Source organism: Sapajus apella, unplaced genomic scaffold, assembly GCF_009761245.1.
Source record: "Sapajus apella isolate SASKATOON/1434 unplaced genomic scaffold, GSC_monkey_1.0 scaffold54, whole genome shotgun sequence".
Taxonomy (NCBI): domain Eukaryota; kingdom Metazoa; phylum Chordata; class Mammalia; order Primates; family Cebidae; genus Sapajus; species Sapajus apella.
Window position 1 is genome coordinate 6,233,942 of NW_022436994.1, and position 14,376 is coordinate 6,248,317.

Genomic DNA, 14,376 nt, shown 5'->3' on the forward strand with positions numbered 1-14,376 from the left:
GACATCTGTTTCTCATCATGTCCAAAAATCAAATTAAAATAGAATCATGACGAAAATAGAAGACCTGATACTATGTAACTACTAGAAGAAAATATTGAGGAAATGATTCAGGACATTGGACTGGGCAAATATTTTTTGTGTCAGGCCTCGAAACATGAGCAACAAAAGCAAAAGTGGATAAATTGGATTAGAACAACCTAAAAAACCTCTTCATTCAACAAAGCGAAGAGACAATAATAGAATGGGATAAAACCTTGCAACCTATCTATCTGACAAGAGATTAATAACCAGAATATATAAAAACCACAAACAATTCAGCAGTAAAAAGGTAAAGGAACTGATTTTAAACTAGAAAAAAGATCTGAATAGACATTTCTCAAAAGAAGACACACAAACGGCCAACAGATATATAAAAATTGGTCAGCATCAGTAATCGTCAGAGACACAATTCAAAGTCACATGATATCATCTCACACCAGTTAAAATGGCTTTTTTCAAAAAGACAGGGAATAACAAATGCTGCCATGGATGTGATGAAAGAGGAACCTCAGGACACTGTTATTAAAATGTAAATTAGTGCAGACATTATGAAAAACTGTATAGAGACTTCTCAAAAACTACAAATAGGGCTACTATATGTTTCAGCAATATCCCTGCTTGGTATATATATAAAAGAAAAAAATCAATATACCAAAGAGATCATGTTCATTGCAGCACTTTTCACAATAGCCAACATGTGAAATCAAGCTAAGAGCCCATCAATGGATAAATGGGTCAAAAAAAAGGCGTATGTATAAAACAGAATATTATTCAGTTATAAAAAGAGTGAAACCTTGTCATTTTACAGCAACATAAAAGAAACTGGAAACTATTTTAAGTGAAAAAAGCCAAGCACAGAATGACAAATATCACATGTTCTCACTTATATGTGAGAGCTAAAAAGTGGAACTCATGGAAATAAAGAGTAGATCGGTGGTTACCAGAGGCTACAAAAAGTAGGGAGAAGCGACGGATGAAGAGAGGCTGATTAACGTGTACAAATATACAGGTAGTAAAAGAAACGAGACCTTGTGTTTGATAGATTGGTAGGTAACTATCTTTTACAATAATCTATCATGCATTTCAAAATAGCTAGATGATAATAATTCAAATGTTCCTTGCATAAAGAAAATATAAATATTTAAGGTGATAGACTTTCCATTACTCTGATTTGGTGTTTGCACATTATACTAATGTATTGAATATTACATGTACCCCAAAATATGCACCAATAAAAAAGAAAAAAGAGAAAAACGTGGAATTCATTTTTTCAAAGAGACAAAAGAAAATAAATGATAGAGACTAATTAAAAAGCTTCTAGTTTCAGAAAAAAGTGATTTTTATTTCAGCAAAACTGAGTATACAATACCTTGGAGGTAGTGATAACATTACAGAATCTGACTGGAATGATAATTAGAGTGGTGGAAGTGTCACAACTGGCTATATGGTATCACTAGATATATGAACAGTGTGAGGGGATCATAACCTTCTATTCTCCTCGACGTTGCAGGCCATTTTAATAAATGCCTTTATAAATATTTATATAGTCCCCATTCTACATTATACCAGGGACCTTAGTGAAATTAAAATATCCAGCAAGAAAGGCCTAAGGTATAATAATGGGTAGAAAAGCAAGTATTAGTCTGAAATTCAAGAAAGTTGACAGAATCTTGGAGATTTCTCAACATTGAGGTTTTTCCATATATTGGTTTCAGCAAAAAGAGATTTGAGCTTTTTAGAGACTGATGAAAAAAAAAAGGGAAGTGGAAACCAAAAAAATTCTAGCAATGACTAAGGCAGAAAATTAATTATAGGAGCAAGGAATTAGAGGGGACATTTAAGCTGGAGAACAAAGTATAGGGATTCTCTTGTCAGAACAGAGGGAATAAATGGCAGGGCTATGACACTGGAAAATATGAGAAGTACAGCTACCAAAATTAGGGAGCCAGGACATGGGAAACTGCTCAGCAACTTGCTGGGTGATGTATATACCTTTTCTCGTGGTCATCCTTCCAGTACTTACTCAGTAGTTATAACCATTTCAAATTTGAAGAAAACCAAGACTAATATACACAATAAGTGCCTTATAGGCAATGAATGCTCCAGCTAGGTTTTTTACTCAATACTGCTGGAGACCAAAGCATTTTCTTATTCTAGGACATGAGAAGGAGTCAGTGGTGCCTGCTCTGGTGAAAGCGATATAGCCGTAAGTGGGGAAAATGAGGCAAGTACTTGGAAAGAAAGAAATATTATAAAGAATTAACTAAAGAAGATGTTGATGGTGGTGGAGAATAAAATGAAGTTTACCTTTCTCATTAACCAAACTCAGTCACTGGGAGGCAATAGATCATAGTAGTTAAGCACATGGGCGTGAAAGTAGACTCTCAGGATTCTTATGCTGGTGTATGAACTTAAGAAAAGTATTTAACTTACCTAGAACTTAGCCTTTTCATATAGAAAAACAGACTTTCAGTGGAATATTTTTATTGCGGAGATTGTCTCAATCAATAACAAAATGGTTTCTCTCATCACAGAGAACCTGGGGAAAGGCAGGTGCCAGGCCTGGTAATCATGCCCGGCTCCAGTTCTCTGCTATTTTCTTGGCTCTTCCCTCTTCTGTGTAGTCTTCCTCCTCTGACTTAGGAAGGCAGCCATCCCATGGTATTACATCCAGACCTGTCATAATCTAGAGGAAGGAAATAGACCATGGCATCCTGCAACTCATGAATAGTGAGAAATTGTTTCTCAGAAGGACATGTAGATGCCTACCCACTGAGAGAACTGAATCTCCAGTGGTTGGAGTTTCATCACAGCCTCTTGCCTAAATTAATCCTTAGCAAGATAGTAGGGCAGCCACAATTGGCTTCATGAACCATCCTCTGTTCTTGGAGCTGGGAAGGGATCATCTTCTGACACAGAAGAAACGGAACAAATTCAGATAGTTGTGGGAATAGAAGAGGGGAGAAATGCATGCTAGAGGGGCAAACAGTACTTTTCAACAACTCTTCACAGCTGTTGAAAAGCTTAAACCACATCATATATTTAAAGGATTAAAATAGCTTCTGGTACATATTTCTTTAGTGAATGTTACCAATTATTATTGCTATGTGCTCAGCACTGAGCTAGGACTTTCTACAATTTAATAATCACAATCAGTCTATGAAGCTATTAAGACTTTTTGTTATTTATTTTGCAATTGATTAGAATAAACTTAAAAAGTTTAAGAAATTGCCTGGAAGTTGTAAATGTAGGCACAAAAAAAGTCAGAATTTTAATGTCCTGAACTGCCTGGGTGTAAAACCAATGACCTGAAATGCTTCTGTTTATTGCCCCCACCCAAATGAAAGAGTATCTAAACATTACTATGGTATGTAGTAAGGATACCCTTCTCCCCACAGAGTGTTTGTACTCAGACCTCCATACTAGAGGAAAGGAACTTCCAGAGCCGTGACTGCTGGGAACCAGAAGGCTAAGATAGTTTTACTTCAGTGTGCTTCCTCTACAGATCATTTTCATGTTAAAGAATATTGCAGCAGACAATGCCCTCATTATCTGTCTGTTTCTGATTAGCAGGGCACAAAAAAATTCTATTTTTTCTTCCCTTTTCTAATAGAAATAATAGATTTATCATCTTGCATTTAATGGTAAAAGATTAGATTATGCAGTGAAACAAACTGATGAATAACAGTGCAAATGATCTACACTCATTTGAAGATATTTGTTGGAGAGGATCTGAAAATATCTGTAATTTTCATCCTCTTTAAAATTTAGAAGATTTACTGCCTATCTGCACAGAAAAGCACAGCTATTATTTTGCAGCCTGTGAAATAGCATATTTTTAAGTTTCACTTTTCTTTTGATAAGCTGTTGTTTAACTCATTCAATAAACAGTGGAAGTGACACATCTGGAAGTGTCAGTGTTGAAGCCCCGAAGAACACAAACACCTTTATAAAGCAGTCTTAATTGCAAGCAATATTCCAATGAATGAGATTCGGTAATTACAAACATTTTCATGAAAAAATCATTCCCATAAAGATGTTCTAACGACAATTGAATAATATGAATTTTCAAACTGGGAAGGCAAATTTCTTAAGCTCGAGGTCTCAAATAGAGCTTGACCCAGTATCATTTTAGATTATAAACATACAGCGAATTTTCTCAGGCAAAAGAAGCTACATTTCTACAGGATAAAAAGAAATAATAAATTAATAAATAAGTAAGCAAGTGTATTTGATTCACTTTTAATGTAACTTCAAGTTTTATGTTTAAAATCTTTAATTTTTGCCTTAAAATTTTCCTGAAACCAATTACGTAATTCTTTATGTGTTCAGAATAAACTTTCTCTAAAGTTCAGAATAAGCTTTCCTTGAGCTATCAGCTCAAGGGAAAGGATGATACAGAGTCTTAAATTCATTCTCTCTTGTTTTTTGAGTGCTTCAGGTAAAGTGTTTCTGCCCTGAGTATATTATCTAATTATAATAATGTAAATAATTATCACAAATACATAACGTGGTAAACTGTGCCATGCATTATTCAAGCACTTTATATTTATTAACTTTTTAATTTTTAAAATCCAATAAAATAGTGCTAATAAATACCCAATTTAGAGATCAGGAGAGAAGAGGTATAGAAAAATTAGAGAATGTTCCTCAGGCCACACACATAGCATCAGAGCAGAAGTGAGCATAAATGACAGATACAGATTTTGGAAAGAGGGCTCTCTAGGCACAATTGCATTTCAACAAAACATTTTTTATTTGTATAGATTTAGAGGGCACAAGTGCAGTCTTGTAGCATGATATATACATTTCATAGTGGCGAATTCTGACCGTTTAGTGTAACCATCACCCTAGCAGTGTACACTGTATCTGTTAGGTAATTTATCATTCCTTATTCCTCCCCTCCTCTTCCCAGCCTCCAATGTCTATTTTTCCACACTCTATGTCCATGTTTGCACATTATTTAATGTCCAATAATAAAAAAATACAATATTTGACTTTCTGAATTATTTCACTTAATAACTCATGGATGGCCTCCAGTTATATCTGTGTTGCAAAAAAACTGATTTTATTTTTTAATGGCTGAGCAGTAGTCCATGGTATATATAAAGACCACATTTTCTTTACCTAATCATCCATTGATGAGAACTTAGCTTGATTCTGTATCTTCGCTATTGTGAATAAGTGCTACAGTACACATGAGTGGAGGCATCTTTTTGATATAATGATTCATTTTCCTTTGAGTATCCAGTAGTTGGCTTGCTGGATTAAATGGTAGTTTTATTTTTTGGTATTTGAAAAATCTTCATATTGTTTTCCATAGAGGTTGTATTAATTTACATTCCTACAAACAATGTATAAGCATTCCCTTTTCTCTACATCCTCACCAACATCTGATATTTTTTAACCTTTTAATAATAGCCATTCTGACTGGTAGAAGACGGTAGCTCACTGAAGTATTAATTTGCATTTCTTAGATTATTAATGGTGTTGCACATTTTTTCATATACTTTTCAACCATTTGTATGTCTTCTTTTGAATTAGACCTTAAATTATCTACAATAATCCTTGACATTTATGTGACTTTAGAATTCAATAGGTATTTTGCTTGTATTAACATATTAAATGTTTTCCACAATCCTCTAGTGAGGTAATAGGAACTCCTCTTTATATTCAGGAAAGTCAACTGTGAAGGTCTGAGGATTCCAGCCAGTATTCTCTCCATTACAACTGCCAGAAAATTAATTACAAGTAAGGTCTGATACATGGCCTGGCAAATAATAGTTGTATAAAAAATATTTATCAAATAAATACTTGGGGAAATTATAGAAAGCTTAAGTTGTAATGTGGTTTTGTATATAATTGTCTATGTGCCCACTGAAAGCCCAAAATGCCACACCACATACATAGAACTGGCAGAAGACACTAACGTGAAGAAACGGAAGTTTTTAAGTAGTGAACGAGGCAGTTTTTGTTCTTGCAGAAATATATATATATATATATATATATATATTGCTTTTAAAAATAGAAATTCATTCTCCTGCAATCCGGGAGACCGGAAGTCAAAAATGGCAGTGTCAGCAGAGCTGTACTCCCTCTGAAGGGTATAAAGATGGTCCTTCTTCACCTCTCCCTTGGTCCTGGCATAGCTGGCGATTCCCAGGGTTCTGGGGCTGTGGCTGCATCACTCCCGGCTCTGCCTTCATCCTCACACAGCCTTCTCCCCTGTGTCTCTGTGTCCAAATTTCCCTCTTCTTCTTTTACTTTGTGTTTTGGTTATTTGTACATATGTATATATGTACATACATATGTATATACATATGTACAAATAACTAAAAGGCAAAGTAAAGCATGCCCCGTTACAAGGGCAAAAAGAGTGATGAGTGATGAGTGATAACCAAAAGGCATATGTACCAATAACCAAAAGGCATATATGTACAAATAACCAAAAGGCAAAGTAAAGCATGCCCCGTTACAAGGGCAAAAAGAGTGATGCGGTAGCATGAAAGGAGGACTGAAGGATTCTGCCAAGGGAGTCGAGAGCTCCAAGGAGAGGTATCTGGGATGCTCCATGAAAGAGTGAGTAGAGCTTTGTGGAGGAAATGCCTCTCTGTATTTACAGCTTCTTATCATCTGAGGGCTTGTGGCAGTCCTGCAGACTGGGCCCACATCAAGATCAAATGTATTCTGGATTTGCATGTCTTTTTGGAATCTGTTGCTATCGACCTCAACCCCAGCACATCAGCCCTTGACTGGATTATTTACATGGCCCTATAATTGATCCATATGCTTCTACTCCAGCCTACTTATGGTTTACTTCTAAAATAACAGAAATTACTTTTTAAAAAATATAAAAAATTAACTTTACTCAGCCGTTTAAAATATTTTAATGCACCCCTGTCGTAAATGTAATAAAATCCAAGTTCTTTGCTGTGGCCCCCAGGGCTGCCTAGGCTGATCCACCTTCACTCCATGAGCTCTTTACCTGAACTGTTTCTTCAGCTCACTATGTTCCAACAGTATTGGAATATAATCCTGTTTGTCAATCTTTTCATGTTAGTCTCTGTTTCAATCTGTGTGCACTTCTTCTATCTCTTGTGCTTAAAATGTTCTCTTACCAGAGCTTCTTGTGGCTGATTCCTCATAATTCAATAATAAAGACAATAGTTACTTACACAAAGAAAACTCTCTGGGCCGGGCGTGGTGGCTCACGCCTATAATCCCAGCATTTTGGGAGGCCGAGGCAGGTGGATCACGAGGTCAAGAGATTGAGACCATCCTGGTCAACATGGTGAAACCCTGTCTCCACTGAAAATACAAAAATTAGCTGGGCATGGTGGCGCATGCCTGTAGTCCCAGCTACTCGGGAGGCTGAGGCAGGAGAATTGCTTGAACCCAGGAGGCGGAGGTTTTGGTGAGCCAAGATTGCACCATTGCACTCCAGCCTGGGTAACAAGAGTGAAACTCCATCTCAAAAAAAAAAAAAGAAAGAAAGAAAGAAAACTCTGTGAACTCCCAAGCTGAAGCGTCCATCCTTCCTTATCCCTCGATTACTGCCTCCACCATTGTCCTCTATTATTTATAACTCTAATGAGACCCATCCAAAGAATATCATTACCAACATCACTATATGTCAGAAGAGAGGAAACTCTCTTGTATTTTCACAGAGATCTTGCTCTGAATGGTAAGGCAGAATGAATGTAGCCAAAAACAGTAGGATTACACCTTCTCAAATTCCTCTGCACCTCACGTCTTCCCTGTGACTCACACTGAATCCAGGGCAAAATGAAAAACTAGTAGTTTCTTGGGTAACAAGTAGGCACAGACTAAGACATGTCAAAGAAGCGAGCTCTCACCAGTTCCTCAGTACCGGCGTTCCTCAGCTTGCCTGAAGACATAGGCATGCCCCAGATATGGACAAATTTTGGTTCTAGGTAAAGAAAACAACAGCAATCTTAATCCCAGAATCTGGGTCAACTTGGAATTAGTGTGTACTGAAGAAAAGTACGGTATTTATGGCCCCTCATATAGAGCTTAGGTGGCTATGCTTTTTATAAAGTATTTTCTTTCCTTATCCTCAGCCACTTTTGATCACTTATACCCTAGTTTCATTTTCCACTTTTGCCACTGAAAATCCACTTGCATTCATGGTCTCACTAAAGACAGCCTGTTTGGCTGAAAACTGAAACCCTTTTGAACTCCTCCATGGGAGGCCAGACCAGGTTCTGTGGTCTAGCCAGTGACTGGGGATGCTCTAAAACTGACAGACGATTGAGGTGCTTATTGTCACCTTTGCTCTTTTTTGCTGGTTACATACAGTAAAATTTGCCAGTTTAAAACTCACCCGGGTGCAGTGACTCTTGCCTGTAATCTCAACAATTTGGGAGGCTGAGGCGGGCAGATCACCTCAGATCAGGAGTTCAAGACCAGCTTCGCCAACAGGGTGAAACTCCATCTCTAATAAAAATACAAAAAATTAGCTGGCAATCCCATTACTGGGTATATACCCAAAGGATTATAAATCATTCTATTATAAAGACACATGCACACGTATGTTCATAGCGGCACTGTTTATAATAGCAAAGACCTGAAACCAACCCAAATGCCCATCAACATTAGACTGGACAAGGAAAATGTGGCACATATACATCATGGAATACTATGAAGCCATAAAAAATGAGTTTGTGTCCTTTGCAGGGATGTGGATGAATCTGGAAACCATCATTCTCAGCAAACTGACACAAGAACAGAAAAACACCACATGTTCTCACTCATAGTTGGGTGTTGAACAATGAGAACACATGGACACAGGGAGGGGAGCATCACACACTGGGGTCTGTTGAGGGAGGCCAAAGGAGGGATAACATGGGGAGAAATGCCAGATGTAGGTGATAGGGGAATGGAAGCAGCAAACTACATTGCCATGTGTGTACCTATGCAGCAATCCTGCATGATCTGTACATGTACCCCAGAACCTAAAGTACAATTTAAAAAAATAAAATAAAATAAGATTTTGAAAAAAAAAAATTAGCTGGGCATTGTGGCAAGTGCTTGTAATCCCAGGTACTTAGGAGGCTGAGGCAGGAGAACTGCTTGAATCCAGGAGGTAGAGGCTGCAGTGAGCCGAGATTGTGCCATTACACTCAAGCCTGGGCAACAAGAGTGGTACTCCATCATAAATCAATAAATAAAATAAAATGCAATAGTTTGGATAAATGCACAGAACAATGCAACTACCACCACATCCAAGATGTACAGCAATTGCAACTCCCCAAAAGCTTCCCCCTAGTCTTTTGAAGTTACTCTCACTCTGACACATCCTGGACCACGACACTATCTGATGAGTTTTGCCATGTTTGTTTTATCTATTCTAGAATTTCGTATAAATGTAATTGCATATTATGTAGTCTTTTCTGTCATGAATAATGAATAATTAGTACAATATCAAAATGAGAATTATATTTCTTAACAAAGAGATGTCTCATAATTTTGTTTTATTAGCTGAAACATGAATATCAAACAGAGGGTGGCACAGAACTGAGTACACAGGCTAGTTTGAGGTGTTTTGTTGAGGAAAAAGGTGTAAGTACTTTGAAAGTTTAAAGAAAAAAAGGCATTTATACAGATAGAAGAACATGATTACATATTTTTTAATTTACAAATTATTTGAAAGTATGTGTGTTCTCTTCTAAGAGCTTCTTGTTTCACTCATATTGGTTTAAGTGTTTATTTTACCGGGTAGCAATTGCTTCTGATTGTATTATATATAATCCAAATGGAAACATTTTGGCAGATTTTCAAATGAAGAATCACAGTGTGAGAATGTTTTTTGCACTCATTTGCAGCCAATTTGGTCTAGGCGACTCCAAGGCGCACAGGTTACCCATGGCTAAGGAAACTGTTCTCACTGAAGCCATGCCTCTATAATGAGATTCAGACCAATTTGACTGAAGAAAATAAGTTTTAACACATGAACTGTTTGTGCTCAGAAATTTCAATAAATAGAAAGCTATGGGAAACCACCCTCAAAATAAAATAAACTCAGATCCCATTTATAAAATGAAAAATGGCACTAGAGAACTTTATAGTTTAAGACTAGTATTACTTACATTCAGAAATGTATGTGAACCAATCTGAACTCAAGAATTTATTTTACCAATAATACTTCTTTCACAAAAATCACATGCATGCTTTCTTGGCTTGTTATCTGTTCAGAAAAACTAATCTTATTCTTTGCATTGATTGGTTGGCATATTTTTCCTTCTGGTTTGGCCAATTCAAACTTTTCTTCTGGCTAGAAGGCTGCAATAAGGCATGTACTTCCCCCTTTTAGTTGTTAGATCTATTTGATGATAATATTAAATACTCCTAAGAAGTGTGAATAGGGATACTACAGTTTAATGGAGAGAATTGGGATGGGAGATGGACTAAGGCACAGGTTTTTTCTCTGCAAATTATTTGCATATAGAATATATAATTTATTTTTCCCGATCATGAGTTAGAGTCCTCCTGAATGATGATAATGTAAGTGAAGTACTGTGGTAGACAGAACAATGATGGCTCCCCGAGAGATGGACAAACGTTAATGCCCAAGCCTGGGAATATTTTATCTTACTTGACAAGATAGACTTTGCTCATATGATTAAGCTAAGAGTCTTGAAGGAGGAATTATCCTAGATTGCTGGGAGGAGCTCAGTGTAATCATTGTCTCCAGTGTGTTCCTTATTTGAACTTGTTGCAGTTCTTCCCTCCTTTTTATTTTCCATCATATTCGTGATGAAGACCCAGAAACCCACCTTTCCATCACAATCTTAGATAACAGCTGTCCAGTTATGAGCAGGGTTGTGCTGATATCAGGACAGGTCATAATTGGTTTCAACTATTAAGTATGGCTAGAGTATATCTGGAAAATCTTGACACTTCCTATTCCTGAGTCAGAAACTGTTCCTAGAATATCCATTATATGTGCCTAGGGAAATATACTTCGATTGCTACAGCTCAAACCTAACATTTTGCACCTGAGTTATAATGAGCTGTTATTATTTCCCTGAATTTACATTTACATATATAATTTACATTTTTCATTTACTAATTCATCATACCTGCATATCTATAGATACATTTAAATCAGAAAGTGGTATCTGCTTTCTGAAGAGCTTGCTTGCAAAAGAAATCTTGGACTCAACTCCTGGGTGTGTATGAACAGTTTTCAGCAGGCAGTTTGGTTATATTACAATTTAAGTGCTCAGTTATTCTTTTTGAACCCTGATACTTTCTGGAATTATTTTTTAAGGATAAAGATCTTTCAATATATGTTCTGTCTAAACCGGAGGCGATCTAAGATTTACATTTTAATCACTAATTACTTTAATAAGTATCCTAGGAAGCACTTTCCAATTGCTCTGTTATTTTTCAAAGCCCCTTTAAGCTTCTTAGATATCTGATCCAATTATACTTCTGAAGTATTTGTCATTTATCTCATTATCTGAGAATTTCTGCTATTTGATTTTTTACTTAGATAGAGATATATTTGCATTTATATTCATATCTCTAGCATATATGCATATCCAATGCCATGTAAAAATTTGTGTCTGCATCAGTCTCTCAGCTAGAGATGCATCTGACTCTGCATTCATCATTTATTATCATCAGTGTCTTCAATCTCTTTCCTTACGCTGGCTCTTTTCTCTTTGAACATGTGTATGACAAATACACAATAAAAAACTTTATAAGGACCCCATATTCTTTACTAATTGACCTCTATCACATTTCCTTTATAGCTCAGATAACTGAATCATCAGTTTCCCATCTTCCCTCTACCAGTTTATCATCCATTAGCCCGTATTACTACCAATGCACTGAAAATTTGCTTCCTAAATGCATTTAACACATTTATTTAACAAACTAAAATGATATGCGTAATCTGTTATCCTATTTGAGACTCAGTCTTCCTTCTATCTTGATTTTATTTTTAGAGATTTAGGAGGTACAAGTGCAGTTTTGTTACATGCATATATTGCATAGTGGTAAAGTTTGGGCTTTTAGTGTAATCATCTCCCAAATATTGTACATTGTACACATTTAGAAATGTCTCATTCTTCACCTCATTCCCACCCTCCTACCTTTCCAAATCTCCAGTGTCTATCATTCCATTCTATATGTCCATGTATGCACATAATTTAGCTCCTGCTTGCAAATGGGAATATGTGGTATTTGCCTTTATGTTTCTGAGCTGTTTCACTTAAGATAATGGCTTCCAGTTCCACCCATATTGCTACAAAAGACAAGATTTCATAATGGCAATGGCTGAATACTGTGTCATTGTATATACCATGTTTTATTTATCTAATCATCCATTGATGGACACATAGCCTCATTTGTGTAACTATTGCTGCAAAAAACAAACGTCCACTTCTCTTGGATTCCAAAATGTTGTTCCCTTCCAGTCCTCATCCTCTGATAGTTGCTACCATAAACTATGTACTTACAAGGTTCCAGGCCATATACCTCGTGATTTGTGTGTATAATCTTTTTTTAACTTTCAGAGTAAATCCTTGTGACAGCTACATTCTGCTTATTCCAAATGAGAAAACTAAGGCGTTGACAAGGTATGGTGCCTCCCTATGACATAAGTTGATGTTGGAGGTAGGATTCTAACACTAGCACTCTCTCTGTCCTGTTCACCCTTTCATCCTTTCTGCCTCACACTAACTTTTAGTCTGGCTCTTTTATCACTCTGCATTCTCTCTCTCCCATAGGCAAGGCTGCAATTACCAGCATTATACTGCTGTTTCCCAATCCTACTCCCAACCATGAATAATCAGGCCCATGTGTAAGCATTTATTAGACAAATCCTCTAGACTATTTCATGGGCATCTCAAAACCAACAAACGCCAAACTGAACTCATTCTATGGCTCATAAACTTGAAATAATTCATTCTGTATTTCTGATCCAATTTCTCATGGTTAACCAAGCCCCAAACCTGGATGCTATTAGTGTTCATCCCTCTCTCCCTCATCCCAGCCAACTTCAAGTCTATTTTCTGAGGCAATTTCCTACATAAATCAAGAACCCTTCTAATTCTTTTCTACGTAGGTTAGAGACTCTATTTTTTGCTTTCTCTACTTCAAATAATACTGATTTTGTAGTGTCCCATAGGCTTTGGTATGTTGTATTTCCATTATCATTTGTTTCAAGACATTTTTCAGCTTCTTCTTAATTTTGCCACTGACCCATTAGTCATTCAGGAGCATTTTATTTAATTTCCATGTATTTGTACAGTTTCTAAAATTCTTCTTTTTATTAATTACAAGTTTTATTCCATTGTGGTGAGAGAAGATGCCTGATATTATTTTAATTTTTTGAATCTTTTAAGACTTGCTTTGTGATATAACTTATGGCCTATCCTATGGAATGATTCATGTCTGAGGACAAGAGTGCATATTCTGCAAACATTGAATGAAATGTTCTGTAAATATCTATCAAATCCATTTCTTCTATAGTACGGGTTAAGTCCAATGTCTCTGTTAATTTTCTGTCTAGAAGATCTGCCTGATGCTGAAAGGGGATGTTGAAGCTTCTAGCTATTATGGCTTTGGGAACTATATCTCTCTTTAGCTCTAACAATATTTCCTTTACGTATCTGGGTGCTGCTCCAGCATTGGGTGCATATATTTTTACAATTGTCACATCCTCTTGCTGAATTGACCCCTTTATCATTATATACTGATTGACTTTGTCTCTTCTTGTCATTTTTGTCTTGAAATCTATTTTGTCTTCTGTAAGTATAGCTATTCCTGCTGAGGTTTATTTTTTTTCGTTTTGTTTTGTTTTGTTTTTTTGGTTTTCATTGGCATGGAATATCTTTTTACATCCTTTGGTTTTCAGTTAATGTGTATCTTTATAGGTGAAGTATGTTTCTTGTAGGCAACAGACCAATGGGCCTTGTTTTGTCATTTATTCATCCAGTCTATGTCTTTTGATTGGAGAGTTAAGTCAATTTACATTTAACGCTATTATTGATAGGTACTTAATCCTGCCATTTTGTTATTTGTTTTCTGGTTGTCTTCTGATCCTGACTTCATTCTTTCTTTCATTCCTGTCTTTCTTGAGTAAAAGTGATTTTTCTCTGATGATATGATTTAATTCCTTGCTTTCTATTTTTTGTGTGTCTGTTGTATGTTTTTTTGGTTTGAGGTTACCATGAGGCTTATAAACACTCTCTTATAAACTAGTATTTTAACCTAATTACCACTTATAGCTATTTGCATAAACAAACAAAAAGAAAGCAAATATGAACTCTACATTTTAACTTTGTACTCCTAGTTTTTAACTTT